Raw genomic sequence first — 17,800 nt, forward strand, 5'->3', positions numbered from 1 at the left:
ATGAATGCAAGTTGTGTAATAAAAGTATTTCAAAGAGGTGCAGCAGTGCTTCAATGAATCAGATTGAAATCAGACCCAAAAACTGGGAGACATCCCTGGTTTGCCTTCAGTAAATGGTCTCTTTCAGCTTTACAGGTCACACATACATTAAGAAATAGTGTCATATCTTTAAATGAATCTATGAATCAATCAAATATAATTAAAAATGTAGTGAAAATGAGTCACTAGCGCTTAGTCTTTCAGCATGATGTCGTCTAATTTATATACAAATCAGACACCTGCTGGTTCTTTACACCCTCACAATGTGAAGCCAATAATAGCTCACTACAGTTGTCATTTTGGCCACCAGCCAGAGCTTAGGTTTGTCTGCCTGTCTTATCGACAGCAGTAACTAAATCATGTTTTTAACTTTATGCCCAGAACACATTCTGCAGGCACTGCCTCCCTGTGCCCATCCTCCTCTGCTCTCACCATGCTTAATGAAATGGGAACCATACCAGGCTGCTGATGCTAAGTGGTTGTGGCTGCAGACATGTTTTCCCTATTGTCATTATTGCCGTTATTGTAGCAGCCTAATCACTTCCTGACTCTGCCAGATTTTTCAAAGAGAGCTCCATCATACTCCTCCACCTCCTCCTCATGTCTACCTCTCGCCCTTTCATGCCTCTCCCCCCTCCTTCATGCAGCAGAAACCAGCTATTAATGACTTGGAGCTAAAGATTTAAATTAACATTAACTTAAGTTGAAGATTGACCATGTCTACAGAGTTACACTGAACCATAATTTTATCCAACTCTGCTGATTTTTGCTCTTTATCTGACTCGTTTTTTGATAAGTTGCTCCCTTTGTTGGCAAGAGAAAAGAAAAGAAAACACAGATTTAAAATGTAACAAATGAGTACAGCTGTGCACCTACTGACTCCCATTTAGAATTTATGTTTGAACAATTTTACTCATTTACACCTTCAAACCTCAGACACATGCCAGCTAACACATGCTCTGCCAGTATTTAGATTAATAGTCTCCATATTTCATAGTGAGCTCTGCTTCCCCTCTTTCAGCCATAAACGGCAGTGTGGAAATGTTCTCCTGGGGGCCAAGGCCTCTGCAGAGAGAAAGAGAAGAGACTGAGCATTCCCCTGGGGATAGAGTGGGAGAGATGCTGCATGACAGGCTGGAAGGTGGAAGAGAGGAATGTGTAAGGGAGCGGCTGGATGGAGGAGGAGGTGGAGGATGGATGGATGAATTCCTTCACAATTCTTGTACATGTGCGGTGAATGGGCATTTAAAAAGTCAACTAAAGCCGGAATATGCATCATAAGACATGGGTCACCATGGGCCATGCCTGCTCTACCTTTATTTGAGACTTAAAAGGCAGCTGGAGGAGTAGGCGTCAGAGTGACTGAAATGTGGAGTGTGATTTGTCCTGAGCGGCAGGTTTGAGGGGAATTGGAGTTGGGTGATGACAAGCTGATGTAGGGCTGGATTGACTGAAGGAATTAATGGAAAAAACAGCAATGCATGGACAGAAAAGAGTATGTACATATGTGTGGAAGTACTGTAGTTCAGATTCCTGCTTGTGAGGACAGAGCAGTGAACTCGGAGCTGCTGAGAGGCAGACAACTAACCGTGACGTGACTTTAGTATCAGTTCTCACTTCCTGTGTCACGGTGGCAGACAAGGGTCAGAAAATGTCACACAAGCGCACAAAGATAGAAACGGTGCTGTGAAGAACGCAGGAGACAGTCTGCAGGATCATGTTGTACGTGACGTGTGGACCAAAATAGACCAAAATGACCTGCGTCATAATTTAAAGAGATAACCAATGCGTTTTAGTCAAATTTTAGAATTTAGAATTTATACACACATATATTTATGGCATCGTTCCATCTCTCATTTACACAATCAATCCAAAAGTCCTGGAGCATGTGGATAGTCTGGGGAAATGGGGAACACTGAGTTCCTTTGTCATCTTGTGGAAAGTCTTAGGTTGTAATTTGTAATCTGGTGAGTAAGGACGGATGAGTCCAAATCTCATTCCTGAATGGGAGACATGGCAAGTAGTCTTGACATGTGCCAAGCAGGGTGACATCTTGATACTGTGGGGTTATTTGTGGATAACTGCATGGACACACTCCTCTGCCCACTGTTTTTTTTACTGTGCATTAAGAAGCAGCCCCCTCCATCCCTGCTGCCATCATGTCCTCACGGACCTCCTTGTGTGATAAACCTTTGAATGAAGGATGATGTCCATTTTCTCAGATAGTGCTGACATGCAATTTTCAATTACCCAAAGCAGAAAGCCCACAAAAGTTACTGACTTCAAACTTCCAGTATAATCACTCACAGAGATGAACTGAATACGCATGTAACCAGAGCTGCACAACTCATCCCCCTCTACCTTTAACTACTGACTTATTGTATCCTACCATTCCCATCTTTCTCCTTTGAGGTCGAATGTTATCAACATCAAAAGGTTTCAGAATGCAAAGGCTACTTTTCTGTGAATGATTGGTTGGTTTGTACAATGTAAAGCAGATGGGTGGAGGGTGAATGGATGAATGCAGCAGTGAATAAAGAAAAAAAATGGTGATGCTGATGCCAAAAGAGGCAATGCTTGTGCTGAGATGGGAGGACAAGTGCTGAGCAATGAGGTCGTCCTTCACTGCTCCAGGCGTTGAAAAACCCCTGAAGGAGGAATGATGGGCCTCCACAAAAGTCTGACAGTGGGAGCGATCTGTAGTCTGAGCGTGTAGTTTTCTTTTCTTACAGACACACACACACAATCACACAGCTGAGCACGTCAAGAGCTCCCTGGGAACAGTGTGGTTAGACGGGAACACACAATGAACTACATTTGAACTGAACTGTGTGTATATATATGCGAATAAAGCTCTACATATAGTTGCTGCATACAGGCCATGGTTTGACTGGGTGCCCACAAGCAGGCAGAGCCCCCAGGGAAAAACCCACAGAGGAACAAACACACATGGCTCCCTGCCTATCCTTCTTTAGCCTTCTCATCGGTTGTTTTAGGCAGCGACTCCAAACTTAACATTACTCCCATGTTCATCCATGTTTAACCTTCCTGCTGAAAGCCTAAGACCTGAGCGGAGCTGTAAGCCATTTATCCATCAACGTTTTCACTGCTTGTTCCATCTACACCACCTCCTGTCTCTACTTCACACACACACACACACACACACACACACACCCTTCCATCCTCCATCTGCTCTATCTGTTTCTCATAGCTGTAGCTCGACTTGATTTAGCTACTGTGACATTTTTCGCAAACAAAGTGCTTTAAGAGGGAAAAAAGTGTGGGGATTGGTGGGGTGCCCCCCCCACTTTCTTCTTATTTTAGGCCCTATTTTGTTTAAACCAACAACTGTTAGTAATAAAGAACCAACTGAAAGTAGGTAAATGTGATACGTCGAATGCAAAAATACAGGACTTACATCCATCCATCAATTTGATCCCACACACACACACATACTGCCTTTCAGCTCCTGTTGCATGTCCCCCCATCACTCCTCCTGCAACAGGGGAAAATTTAATTTAGTGGTAAGGAAGAGAAGGGAGTGTGGAGAGGAAGGGTGTAAGTAGTGAAGGTCAACTCCTTTCTTCCATATTTGCTGGGGGCGATGGTCTCCTCTCATTTTTTCCCAATTTTCTTTCTTTTGGGTTTTCACTAGAACCTCCGTCTTACTTTTTATTTGATTCCCATGTTTGAATCAAGAATACACAAACTGTATTGTGTTTAGAATTACTAAGTGAGTAGGTTCATTTTCTCCTAATAAGATGTCCAAGTCACTCAAGCTGTTTACTGTTATAAAATACGATGGCGACAATTCTCCTCCTTGCGTTTATCTTGTCTTGGCTCAAGCAGTGACAGCTGTTAAGCCTCTCTGCCTGAAACAAAACGACTTCTCCCTCACTGTCTCCAGCTCTGTCATCGTTCGCCTGTTTGTCCAGCTTTTGTTCCAGTGGGATGGGGGGACACATGCTGTGGATGCAAGCAGCAACAGAAAGAGAAAAAGACAGCGGATGTGAATCACGGCGGTGATTCATTCTCCAGCTGCCATGCGTCTCTCTCGATCCTGGGTCAGAAGGGGTTCAGGGGCTCAGACGGCGGACTTGCACCTATTCTGTCTCACAGTGGGTGCCATAGACTGCATACACTGTGCGGTCTGTGGTGGTTTCAGATTGAAGGACTTGTACGATCTCTTTCCTTCTGTTTTGTGGCACTGCAGCGATGCACCCTTCATAAAACACACCTTAAAAGGTGATATAAGGACAGCGAATTGGCATCTCAGAAGATTTTGAATGGCTAAACAACAGAATAAATGGTCATGTATTTCCTCACCATGGCCTTCCTGTAACTGTTATAATCTACAGATCTGTTCATGCTTGCTCCGCTGTGGCGTGTGGACTGTATTTCCTGTCTGTGTCTACAGAGAAAGATGCATCACCATGCTACTCATGCAAAGGTCATTTCTAAGAGGAGATTCAGAAGCCAAGAACTTTTATATACCAAGTAGACCTTCCTGTTTTAGTTTCAGCAGCAAGTGTTGCGTGACAGCGCAGAGTGGTGCGAGCGGCTATCTGAGTTGTGTTTGTGTGAGGGAATGGATGCCTATTTCATGCCCATGAGAGTGTGATCAACATATAGTTTTCTTTACACGCTCTCCGTCAAGCCTGGGCGACACTGCTGTAAACCTGACAGTGTGAGTAGCAGCTGCAGGGCTGTTTAGGTGCATTTCTTATTCGGTCCTGATGAGTACAATCTTTGAAAAACTCATTCATCTGCGACAGCTCATTTGTGTGTTCATATAGTATGTTTATGTGGGTGCTCAGGTTGGGACCTAAGCCACTCTGGTGTTCTACATTGATTCTGCTGTTGGGATGTCTGGCAGGTGGTTTGTGTTGAGTGGCATGCTGGTGCTGAAAGGCTGCCTGGGTTGTCCACATGTGTCACACCTAATGAAAGGTGAAGGCAGGGAACGGTCTGCCCCACGCAGAGAGAGAGAGATGCAGTCAAAACAATGAGAGTACCCTTGCAAATCACAGCCAGCATCAGCCTAGCATAGCAAATAACTGTGGATCACAACAATGTGGGCCAGAGCATCAAAAGTTCAGCAGCCAGAAGACAAAAGCTTTGTCTTTAGGTGCAACCTGTTTTTACAGGCACACAACGGAACAATCGGGAGGATTGAAAAACCGACAAATTAGTCATAACAAGATGTGTCAGTTTTCAAACTCCAGTGTTCGAAAAGAGGAGTTCACAAAAAGATCAGATCATTGCATGAAGCATCTATGAATCACAAGCTCACTTAAACCAGATGACTTCTTCTTGTTGTCACCAAAGCTAAAAGAAGCCAGTACCTGCTGGTCCAAACCAGCCACATTTATGTATTGTTATGATAATAAACTAGATAATAATGTTAGTATAATATATTTGCACATCTAATAGATTTTGTTTTTTTGCTTTCCCCAGAAGTCATTTAATTTCATAAAACTATATGAACAGTTTCAGAAGATGGCAGAGGAAGCCACAAGAGTCTTTGTGGGTCTTTGTCCTTTCTTGGAGAAAAGGGCCTTTGCGTGACACTGTTTTAAATAAGTTGAACCCTGATAAACAAACCCTACTCAGTCACAAGTGAATTACACACGAGTGTAAAAATTCATACTCAAGTGTGTGTTTGTTTTTTGTAAAAGCTAGGTTTCGTCGGCACTGCTCAGGCTCCTGTGCGATTGCTCCATTTGTAGGGACTGTAACCACAGACGCTGGAATTTAGATCCCCAAGAGGATTTGAAGTGTGCAAACGCACGCAAATGAGAAATCCCAACACCTCAGCACAGTCACCTATAGTCTGTGGGTTCAGCTCAGACTTAGGTAAACCTGCACTTTGGTTCTGATAAACCTCCTGTGACCAAAGGCAACCCTCAGATGTGGGAACCTGTGAGTCCCATGAGGAATGGGAGATGTGGCTGAAGGCTGGGGACCTGTAGTAGTAGAATGAGGGTCATGTTTGTAGATCAAATAAGGCCGGGGCCACCGGTGCTGCTAGAACTTCCAGGAAGTCTGGAGGTGTTAAATCCAGTCCTCAGGGAGAGTAAACATACACAGGCACACATGTAGAGCAAGGATTAAAAAAATACATGGGTCACCTGAAGGCAGCATAAACATCCTAAGATAGTGTCTTAAAGAAACCATAACTCCCTATGATGCATTTGGATAAAGGCTTAAAATGTTTACAAGATTATAACTCTATAATGTGATAAACGTCAGCAGCATCAGTGGTAATCTGTCAGGAATATTTGGTAAATTTGGTTTCGTCCAGGGCCAGTCTATGTCGAATGGCGCTCTATAACAGGATAAAATGTGCTTTTATCTTTGTATCCTTTATTCATTCATAAAATGTGGTTTTAGTTTGGCGTTCTGGAACATGTTAGAGCAAAACCGGAGAGTTGAGCACAGTGAGAGCGGGGGTGGATTTCCAAGTGTAAAGGCATGAAGAGAAAAGTGCACTAATCACCATGACTTTAAATGAAAACTGCAGGATTTGTGTGTGTGTGTGTGGCTGTAATAGAAGACAATGTGTGGGCTATGGCTGAGGAAACATGGTGTGAATGTTCAAAAGGGAGCTTTAACCCTGACAGCTCTTCTGGAAAGAGTTCTTCCTTCGGCCTTTCCACAAACCAAATTCCAGGCTTGCCTCTCGGTGTGCAATTTCTGCCAACTGAAATCAAATCCATTATTTCAGCTCCCTTCTTCTTCTTCACAGGTGTCTCACCTCTGGTGCCCTTAGCCCTTATCCTTAGCTAACTTCTTGTTCTGGTTTCTTTCTCCTTTTTCCTCACACTTGAAACAGACAGGCCAATTATAGCTTCTTGGGAAACCAAGGTGAGAGCATGCAGCCTGAAAGCTGGCAGCCACACACTCTGTGGTTCATGGGCAACATGCTGCAGGTGGTCTAGAGGTTGATTACACAGTCGTGACTTGGCATGGTGCGATGCAGGAGAGTGGAACCATGGAACATGTCGACCTGCTACGTGAGGGTACAGGCCTGTTTAGTGCAGGAATACTGAAGCTGTGTATGTCCAGGGGTACACATACAAAAACAACAGATGCATTAGCAGATAATGTATGAGTGGTTAAACTGTCTTCCTCCTGCATCTTACACATGTGTCCACTGCCTACCAACCCTCCATAAAGCATACAGCCCTCTCCTTACTTTATGTTCTTTTCCAGTGTGGCCCCTTTCCTCAGCTCAATATATTAGGGTTTCATTACTGTAATATCAGGGTGAATGCACTGATTACGAAGAACATTTTATATGTTCTATGTAATCTAATTTCCTATCACTGCCGTTTGCCTTATCTCCATCACTTCACCAGCCCATGATGTGTATCTGGCCTGATTAACCTCCTATCTGCCAATCATCTGGTGTCTCATGGGCTGCAGGTAATGATATCCCATTGCAGGCCCTCTGTCAGCCCACTCTGACTTAACTAAATAACCCCCCAGTGTTACCTGATACACGGGGATAAAAACTGATGGCCGGGAGCCAACATTATTGAAGAAATAATATCCCCAGTCAATCACAGGTCTAAATGAGTATGTATACAATAACAGAATTGTTGAGCTATGGTAAATGTGATTCTACTTTCTGACACAAATGTAAATATCTAGGATTTGGAATGCATGTATTTGGCTCTCAAAACAACTGGAATGACATGACACTCATTTTTCACCTACAGAACGAGAGATGTGTAGATAGAGAAAGTGGGACACTGTACCGTGCAGCCTTGCTGCTTATGAATGACGTTATGTTCATGAATGATTTGATTCTTATCAATGGCTCTTCCAACCAAGTTGGCCTTTCGCTTTAGTGTTTGAGTCCAAGGGTTTAAATCGATTTTTTTTCTAAACACGTTTTGCCAGAATTCAGAAGGAGGTAAGGTAGGGCTACATGCAATATGGTGGACTTTTACTCCGGAGTCTGTCCCAACAACACCACAAGCTGTTCTGGTTTCCCTGAAAACAGACTACAAAGTCATCTGAGCTGTCGGGATGTGAACTGCAGTCTGGCATTTACGTCAGTGCTGCTGCCTCTGTGACCATCATATACTTTGATTTCAAAAAGAGAATTATAAGATTCCTCTTTTAAAGATGATCATCTGTTTATTTCCACACGTACAGGTGTGTGTCAGGAGGATATCGTTTCACAGCGCCTCAAGTTATGATGCATCACTGTCCTGAATGCCGCTCGCTCTCCGTGCTGTAAAATAAACCATTTAACTACTCTGAGATCTGAGATCTGAGACAGTGTAGTGTGTGTGCCTTTGAGTGTGTGTTGAAGCTGCTCCTGTGGCAGGTGCAGACTTGCCCTAGTGTGAACTTTATGGGAGGGGGGTCATGTGTCATGTTATCCGATTGGTGGCCACCATATTTGGACCAATCAGCTGCTCAGGTTCCCGGGGTCAGAACATGGCTGGGATGGCTGTCGAGCCTTGAACACAGTCGGTGATAGACTGGAATCAGTCTGATGTTTCAACCTGTTGTGAGTTTACATTCAGCCAAACAAACATCCACAATGTACGACATCACCTTCAATAAATATTGGTCAGAGTGTACAGAGCTTTGCATTTCTTTGAACAGATGACAACTGCTGTGTGTGTGTGTGTGTGTGTGCAGAACGCTCAGCAGCTGCGACTGTGAAAGATGGCCCACACAGCTGATATGGTTGATAGCGCTCATGAGCAGTAATGAAAGTTAAACACAGCTGGGAGCGTATGACACAAGGTATGTGCCATTCACCTCTGTCAACCAATCACATCTCTGCATGAGCATTTATAACAAAGTGACCTTGCATAAGAGTTGAGACGGAGCACTGTGCAAAAGATGGGAGACCACAGCTGCAGAGAGAAACGTGTTTCACTCAACACACACTCATCTAACGCTTCATCAAAGTCGGCCATGTCACCTTCGTTCATTCGTGTTTACTGTTTGACGTAATGGGATTTATTTTTTAAGCCCAATATGAACACAAACCATCCTTTTGCTCTCCTGCTGTACCAAAATCCTGCCAAACCACCTCACCTCAGCTGCCGCTGCTGGCCTAAAAATCCAAACTCCCTCATGTGTCAGCTCTCAAACATGTGAGCAAGAGTGGAAAAAGGGACAGAAAGAAGTCTCTGTATACCTGAATTTGTTGGTTTAACAATGAAAACTCACGATATCAGGAGGAAACTCACATGCTAAACCTTCTCACTGAACCAGAACCAGCAAGACTCAAACAACTAATCAAGGTTTGCACTAGAACTGAGGCCTCAGGCCACGCTTCAGATTTCAGCTTTTGAATGCCAGGTCAAGTGGAAGAAACTGCTTGTGGTCACAACGCCCCTCTGACCACCAGACAGGTTCTTGGATTGGGCCGGAGTCCCAGATTGACGGGTGTTGTGGGTAAACTGATACATCAGTACAAGAAGTATATTTTGCGGTGACTTTGAAAATGATTTAGGGGCCTTGTCATCCGCTGCAAGTGGTAGCGCTTTCAAAATGTTACATATTTTTATTCACGGATTGGTGCGTGCCTCATAAATCGGTCAGAAGAGGTTTACAGTAAAACTAACTATATGGGTTTTTCCAACAATGGGAGCTTTGTCTCCATACACCTGACTGTAACAAAACCATATACGGTCAAATGGCTCTTACAGCACATTTCTCCCTTATGAATCAACCTTCTGTTAAAGGAATTTTTCAACATTGTTCCATTGTTGGAGAAAATAAAGGTGCAGCAGGGAACTGAATGTTTCAACTTTGCTCCAAATGCAAGAACAAGACACAGATCTTGGCAGCCACTGGTGTAGAACCCAATTATCTGATCAGCCTGTCAGGTATTACAGAGGAGGAGGTCACACTTAAAGACCTATAAAACTTGCCTTATGTGGACCAGCTCATGTAGCCAGACCCACTATTTCACCTGTCGTAATCTTAGCCCTAAATTAAACTGACCGAAACCACCTTCTTATAATAGAACAGTTATATAATCAAACCAAATGGTTTATTTCATCAGTCTAACTGCTTTTATGCTAATTACTGAGAAACAACTTGAAATACTTTTCAGGAAAGGAGAGAAAGGACCCTGTTTGTGACAGGTTTTCATGCTTTCCAGAGGCTCAATTTGCATTTGGCTAAGTTACAAATGAGCACTGAACTAATGGTTTTACTGAATAAATAGTTAAACAGTGAATTAATGTAAACGTGCTTAGTTTGGATTTCATAGCCAAACCACCCGGCAGGAGATAAAAGCACTGTTTGGCAGTGACAGCATAGGGGAGGGAAAATAATGAATGAATATAGTGAAGTTGAAGGGGGGGCCAAGAAACATCTTCCTCGTTATTTTCCGTCTCAGCTCTCATCTTCTCATTCATCCACGTCTGCCAGTTTTAAGCTCCGTATTGCCCCTGATAGATATTAATGACACCGAGCAGCATGACCTGACTTTGTTCTTTCACTTATGATCCAAAGCTTGTTGCTTTACTGATCAATGTCCCCTGTGCTCCATCTTCATCAGACTTTATATGGATTACCCCTGAGGCCAGATGGGAAGCTTACACACACACACACACACACACACAACATATCATCACAGACAAGCTTCACTCCCTGCTTAATGTATTTCTTGGACCTCGACACACATAAGTGGGCATCAGCAGGCTCATATTGTGTGTGTGTGTGTGCGTGGACCACCTCTTTCTGTGCGACTGTGATGGTTTAGACGTGTAATAAAGTCAGCATGTGACCTCCAGCCTTCAGGCTGGTGAAGCCCATAAATCTGCCACTGTACTCCAACACGAGTGACCTCTGACCCTCACACATACCCATTCACATTTTCTTTGCCGGCATGGCTCCCAAGCACAAATTCAACTGATAAAAAAAAGGGAAAACCTCAGTAGTTAAATTAAAATGCATACACATGCTGGGACTCAGTAGGTGGTTGCCAGGCTCCTCTGTCATTCTCCTGCCCCTCTCTCTGCCTCACTACATGCCTCTCTCCTCTGACCCACAGGTTAAGAGCTGTTGTCAGTCTGAGAGGGATCTTCATGTCGTGGTCACGTCTTCCCGCCTGGCTCTTGACTTCCGTCTTCCTCTCACTTTTCTCTCATACACATCTCTGTCTCAGACACCCCTCTTCTCTCTTCTCACCTTCTGTCTCATATTTAGGGGTGGCCAACAGTTGTCCTCTGGTGTTCTCTACTCTCGTAAACACCACTTGTCAGAGTGTCACCTTTCACCCAGCACTGCCGCCACCCCATCCCTCGAGCACCTTCCTCACCCTGCAACATATGGTACATACCTACATCCCTGCGCGCACACACACAAACACACACTCCTCACTATTAGCCATATCCTTCTAAGGTTATGGGGAAAAACAGCCAGAGGGAGATAGTGGGTAACTGCACTGAGAGTCAGGCAAAGTTTTTTTAAATTAGATTTCTATGCCATTAGGACTGTGTAATTCTGATGGATTTGTGTTGATGTTGCCCAACCACTGGTCAATTTGAACTTATATAATGTGGGGGAAAAGCACAACATTCATGTTTACTGTACAACAGTGTGTTTTATGCACACACTTTTAAATTGGGCATGCTAATCAGCACTTCTGAAGTTCAGACCTGAGGATCACCATGACAACCAGGTGAGGAACAGTGATCACTAGTAATTGTGCACCCTGACGATTAAACAAAGATCTGGAATTAAATCAAAAATGCTTTCAAGAGATTGGCCATCTTTACCAGGGAGAACCTCTGCATAAACTTCTAAAATTTACAACCATGAGGAAACAAGAACACATCCAAAAAACAGGAAAATCCTCTCCTTGTGTCCTGCACACCAAGACTAAACAAATCCACCAGGCTGCTGGGCCTCATGTGGACTGTGCCTGTTTGCCACGGTGCCACAAGACATCACAACAAAGACACCCATGGGACACTGTAACTTATGTGTTATGATGGGAATGGATACCACAAACAAAGGCAACTTCCTCTGCCTGTGGCTGTGCTATAACAGCATACAGTAAGATGACAGAATTCAAAATATTATGCAGAGCCTTTATGAGTCTTTAATTGTGTTTGGACATGGGACGGCGCGTATAAAAGGGGATGCCTGAGGGTAGGTGGGTTCTTTAATGAGGGAAACAGTTGGACCGAGTTCGCTGCTGACTGTCAATAGATATACACACACACACACATGCAGTAGTTGTATTTTTTTTTAACATTTCTCCCTTCTCAGTGGTCATATTGGCTGCATGGTTGTTCTGCCGTGCAGCCTGACATCAGTGCAGAAATAAACAGTGCTTAGAATAATTCACCAACGCATAAATATTCAGACGAATGAAACACAATTGCTTCCAGGTGCCAATACAGATTTAACCACCGTCTAAATGTGCCGTTGCTAACCATCCCCGACCCCAGGCTTCATGTAACGCTTCGATCATAATGAAGAATTTCCATCAGTTCCTCCAGCAGCAGTTAAAGGAGACAGTGGGTTCCATATTTAAACTGTTCTCTCAGCTTCTTCTGAATACGTACAGCATCTGTGTGTTTTCAGTACGACCTCCTCATGTGCTGAAAAGCAGAGCTTTTGAAGATTCAAGCAGTTACAGTTTGAAATGAAAACCTGGTGTCAATAAAAGATTGATTGATGATGGGCTATGGTGATTTTCTTCTAGCAGCAGAGAGAGAGAGAGAGAGAGAGAGAGACAGAGAAAGAGTCACATGATCTGTTAGATTTCAGTGCCATCACGCTGTTTCCAGGCCAACCTGTAATTTGGCACGCGACTAAACACACACACTGAACAATCATGTTGTTAACAATTCAGCCCTGACGAGTCTCCTTTTTTTCCTCCCTTTTCCTCTTTTTCAGCCATTTTTTTTAGTTCCCTGCGGTCGGAAATGTCTTGTTTCCTTAATGGCTTCCAGTAAAGTCCTAGAGTCCCTGGTGAATATATCCAGCCATCCTCCAGGGGGGCTCCTCTGTGTGTCCAATTAGGTCTTACATTCAGAGCAGTGTAATCAAGACATGCACTGCTAAGCTTCATGCTATCTAAAAACTCAGAATTGATTTAGGATAAAACACTTGTGGAATTACAGTCTAAGCAGGTTTGCAGCAGAGCAGAACCCACAGCATTATGTGACTGCATCTACATATGATTGCTGTTATGAAAATATGACTTTAATGTGAGCAATCAAATGTGTGTTTAATGTTCAGCTACTTGTCTTGTAAGTCCTCTCAGCAGGCTCTCCACTGCGTGCCACTGTGAGGAGAAAATGGAGACTGCGTGTGTGTGTGTGGTTGCTTAAAGTACTGTATCCTGCTTGTGTGTATGTCTCCAGACTGAGTCTCCTGCACCACACCCTGATGCTCATTAACCAGATGTCCTGCTGAGGGTGCACTGTTCTGGGCTTCACCTCTACAGGACCCTGTGTAATCACCAAGCATCACCACCCAAGGGCATGAGGCAGCCTGCTGCACAGTCAACCAGCTGCCACCTCTGGGACTATAAGGTCACAATAGCTCTAACTGTTGGCATTATAATGAATGGGTATTTAATGGCAATGAACGCAAAAAGACATTAGGTAATGTAGGGATTATTAGGGTGGGTTATTAGCAGCCATCCATGCTGCTTTGGTTCAGTGGGACCTGCCCAGCTGTTAGGAAACACACACACAGCATGTTTAGGACACATTACATGAGCCCTGACTGGAGAGAAAGCGGCATGAATGTGGAGAAAAGTGGGACCCTGTCATTTTCTTCATTCATCTCTGTTCTTGGTATGCTTAAAGGAAAAAAAAACATGCCTGGAAAATGTGGAGCGCAAAAGTAAGGAAATAATTTACTTTTTGTGCCTGAGGTTTTTCTATTCATCATCCAGCCTGTTCATTTGTCATCAAGTCATCGACTTTAAGTCGCACAGATCTTCACCAAAAACGTTTGCCCTGAGGTATAATTTTAAGTTGCTGTAATTGTTCCCTTTCCATTTTTTCCAATAAAAAATCTTTCCAGATTCTCCACATCAGTCTTTTTCTTCTTCTGCCTTCCTTTTTTCTTTTACTGTTACAGTTTACAGTCGCACCTGCTTCTTCCTCACTCCGGACCCTTTGCCTGTTGTTGATGGATTCCCTCATTACAGCTCTGCAGGCTTCACAGTCACGCAGATGAACTCATGGCCAGTGTCACAGTGCAGCTGCACGGTCACCCAGGTGGCTGCTATAACGTTTATTGCACAGTAAACATAAGGCTAACACAACCGTGCATACAGTATCATTTATATGTCAAAGATGAGCCACAGAAATCCTGCACAATCTGTTCCTATTTCCTGAATACACACACAGGCCTGTCTTCAATCTTGCAAGCTTTTTTCTCAGTGTAATCACGTGTTGACATAATATGCCATGTTTCCTGATGCTGGAACCAAATGAAGCATGATAAATAAAAAAGCAATACTTTTTATGTATTTTTTGGACTTCAAAGGGACGCAATCATGAGCTACACACTCAATGATTTGACTCATATTAGCATGATTTTCATGATGAATTATTCCTTACAGTCTTAAAGTGGTGAATGTATTTAGTCCTGCCGGAGCAAAAGCGCAAGTATCAACAGCGAAATGGAGTTAGAGTGAAGTTAGAGATGCGTGATGCTGTTGGAAGTGCTGGAGGCTGAATTAATTTGGACATTATATAATGATAAACTCTGATAACACCGCTGTTTGTAATCAGAAGCCAAAAAGTTAGTTTAACCTTAAAAAAATATCCTTGTGTCTATTACACCTTGAGTACTTTCCCCCACTGCGGTCTCTGTTTTTTGCATGCAGACAGGCCGTTTACCCTGATAGTTCCTGGCTGTCGATGCTCTTAAACACCCCTACAAACACACACTCTGCATGGGTGTGTGTGTGTGTGTTACTTCTTGTGGTACACTCAGAGCCATCCTGTGCACCAGTCCCACCACACTTTACTTCTTTCATCTGCTCAGTCCAGATACTCTCAGCTCATTTCACAACAGCAGCAACAAACTCACTTTGAAGAGATTCCAACATCCCCCAGCTCCTCACAATATGACTCACCACAATGACACGAATACCTGCTAGCCTGGGAGCTGCACTCTTTTTTTTCCACACACACACTCACGCGTACTCCACATGCTCTATATCACATAGATGCCCAGCACACACCACATGCATGTAATCTTCTGGTTTTGCAGGCACAGCCGCATGCCAGCATGTACAGTAATCCTGCTGCGGTGCACCCATCCTGCAGTGTGTCAGAGGGAGCAGGAAGGAGGAAGGTGTGTGTGTAAAAGCAAATAGAATTGAAAGGCTCAGGTTAACAGAGTCTGAGGTTTCCTCTGCTGCAGTACACAAACTATCAAGTCACCTAAACTTCCAACTTCTTTGATGTTTGTTTGACCGACGCTGCAGATTGGGCCACTGTGCAACGATCCCCAAAGAGAGTTCAGCGACCATATGTGTGTTTTGATGTGTTTTATATATGCCTCAGTAATCCATCTGACACTGACACACTGCGAGGAAGGATCGTTTCCCCTTTTTTCTATAGCGTTCTGAGGTTACCAATGGCATAAACACCGAACAGAACAGAGGCCACCGTTAATTCGATAACGAGTGAGTTTGCCGTATGCAGACATCTGTGAGGACTTTCATTTTCACGGTAGTGAAAAGCTGCATTTATGGCACAGGGAACGTCACCTTTTTCCACTTAGGGCTGTGCTCCATAGCCTTCTTTATACTCACCATATATATGTATATATGTATGTGTTCCATTCTGATTGGACACATAGGGAGAAAATCTGCAGGCCCATGTGATCAAATCAAGTTTCCCTGACTGCTCCACATCTAAACAAATTCTGGAAAAAAGCAGGCACTGTTATTTATGGAGGCCTGTTTACACCACTTGAAAAAGAAATTGAGTCACTTACTATGTCATAACAATGAGGACATCTTGACGTAACTCGTGTGCTCTTCCTGTATGTCAAAAGAACTTTTTTCGCAAAGTTTTCTCAATGCATCAAATATGAGATGAGAAATTATTATGAGGTGATCACATCACCAACCTGACTGGACCCTGTCGTGCTGATCCAACCCAGCAGACCCAACCCCAGTGAAATCTGTGTTAATGGAGGAAAACGTGATGAATATCCTCATGTACTCAGGGTTTCTGGTGTTGGGTTGAGGCCAGACCTTGAGTGAAGAGGAGCAGTGATAGATAACAGAGCTGCTACATGGCAGACATCCCTCCCTCTCAGTGTCTCTCTCCTCTCCCCTGCTGGACGGCAGTCAGGATGTGGAGCGTGAGAGTGTTGACAGAAGAAGATATGGCCGGTCCCAAAATTCATGGACACAACTTGACACCGAGCAAAGGGGTTCAAGGGACAAGCACAGGGTTCACATATATTATGTCCATATCGCCCTGTTAGTCTTCCACAGGTCAAGGATGAGCAAGAAGAATCATGGGTAATCATGTCCCCGTCTAAAAGCAACGTCTTTACTACTCTCTGGGGGTGATCAGGTGAAACAGGTCATCTCATGTAAAGGTGTGCATGCTGTGAAGATGCTCATTTGTAGTCTGAGATTTATTTGTTTGTGGACTTCAAGGTGCAGGGAGGAAGACAGAGAAAGTGTATTTACACGAGTTTATGGTTGAGTTTAAATCTGCACCTTATGTTAAACACACACAGACTTCTGCAACCCCATCTGGAAAACAGCACTTGAACTGTGGAGGGGAGATTACAGTGTTTTTGAAGAACACACATTTGATTATACTACATAAGCCTCGTGCGGAGGCTTCTGCTTGTTTGCAGCCGTGACTACAACCTGTAAACAACAAGCAGACTCCAAACAGGAGCGGTGAGTTAGACCTGTTAAAGGTCATTTAAAGTACACAGATGAATGAAATGGGCAGGAGGCAATAAGAAAGTAATCATTCAGAATGTATTATTAATAATAATAATTTTGCATATACCAATTTAAAATTGGCAGGTTAAAAAAAAGAGACTATAATGTTTATCTAAGTTATTAGCTAGCTAGCAATGTGCCATACCATTAAATAATGGGCCTTTATGGAAGAGTGAATTCATGTAGCATCTTGTCTGTCAGTCAAGCATTAGAGGGCGCAGTAGTCAGTGAATGAACCAGCAAAAACAATGATCTCTGAAACTCTTAGATGGATGGATTTTGAGGTCTAGTCCTTGGAGCAAGCTAAGACTGCGTGTACATGTGCCATCAATGAAAGACAGAAGTCTCCATTCAGCTTGTTTATATAAGAGAGCCAAACCTCAAGAATGGCTTAAAAATGCCCATAGAGCCTCCAACTGGAAGCTTTACAAGAGCTAATAAAAAGCTGTCAGGTGAGATAGTCCTCAGGTGAAACTGAACCGAAATATTTTTCAGCGTGGAAACGATCTAATCAGGGCAGCTAATGTGAATGTAGCTATTAAAACAATTCCAAGAGGTTGTTGGGGGCACATCTGCTTCTCCCCTTTCCTCCACCACCTACACACGCAAACATTTTTCACTGTAACTGCAGGATGGCTGTGGTCCTCTCGCCTCTGTCCGGCTGACTGGATGGATGCTGAAATGGGGCCAGAGTGCTGGCTCTGATTAGCTTGTTTGCTTTCTATAAGCTGGGGAGAAGGAAGCTCCCCTGCTGCAGCTCAGTGTCAACAGGGCCCCCCCTCCTTCTCTCACTGCAGTGGCCAGAAGGTCTCCAACGGT

The 17,800-nt window shown here is 43.7% G+C and overlaps 1 protein-coding gene across 10 annotated transcripts in view; it reads right to left on the reverse strand.

The window, feature by feature from the left end:
* Positions 1-17,800, reverse strand: part of col23a1b (collagen type XXIII alpha 1 chain b) — a 103,781-nt gene that overhangs the window by 29,799 nt on the left and 56,182 nt on the right. The gene's annotated exons all lie outside the window — the stretch shown is intronic.

The sequence above is a fragment of the Parambassis ranga genome, chromosome 10 (assembly GCF_900634625.1).
Source record: "Parambassis ranga chromosome 10, fParRan2.1, whole genome shotgun sequence".
Classification (NCBI taxonomy): domain Eukaryota; kingdom Metazoa; phylum Chordata; class Actinopteri; family Ambassidae; genus Parambassis; species Parambassis ranga.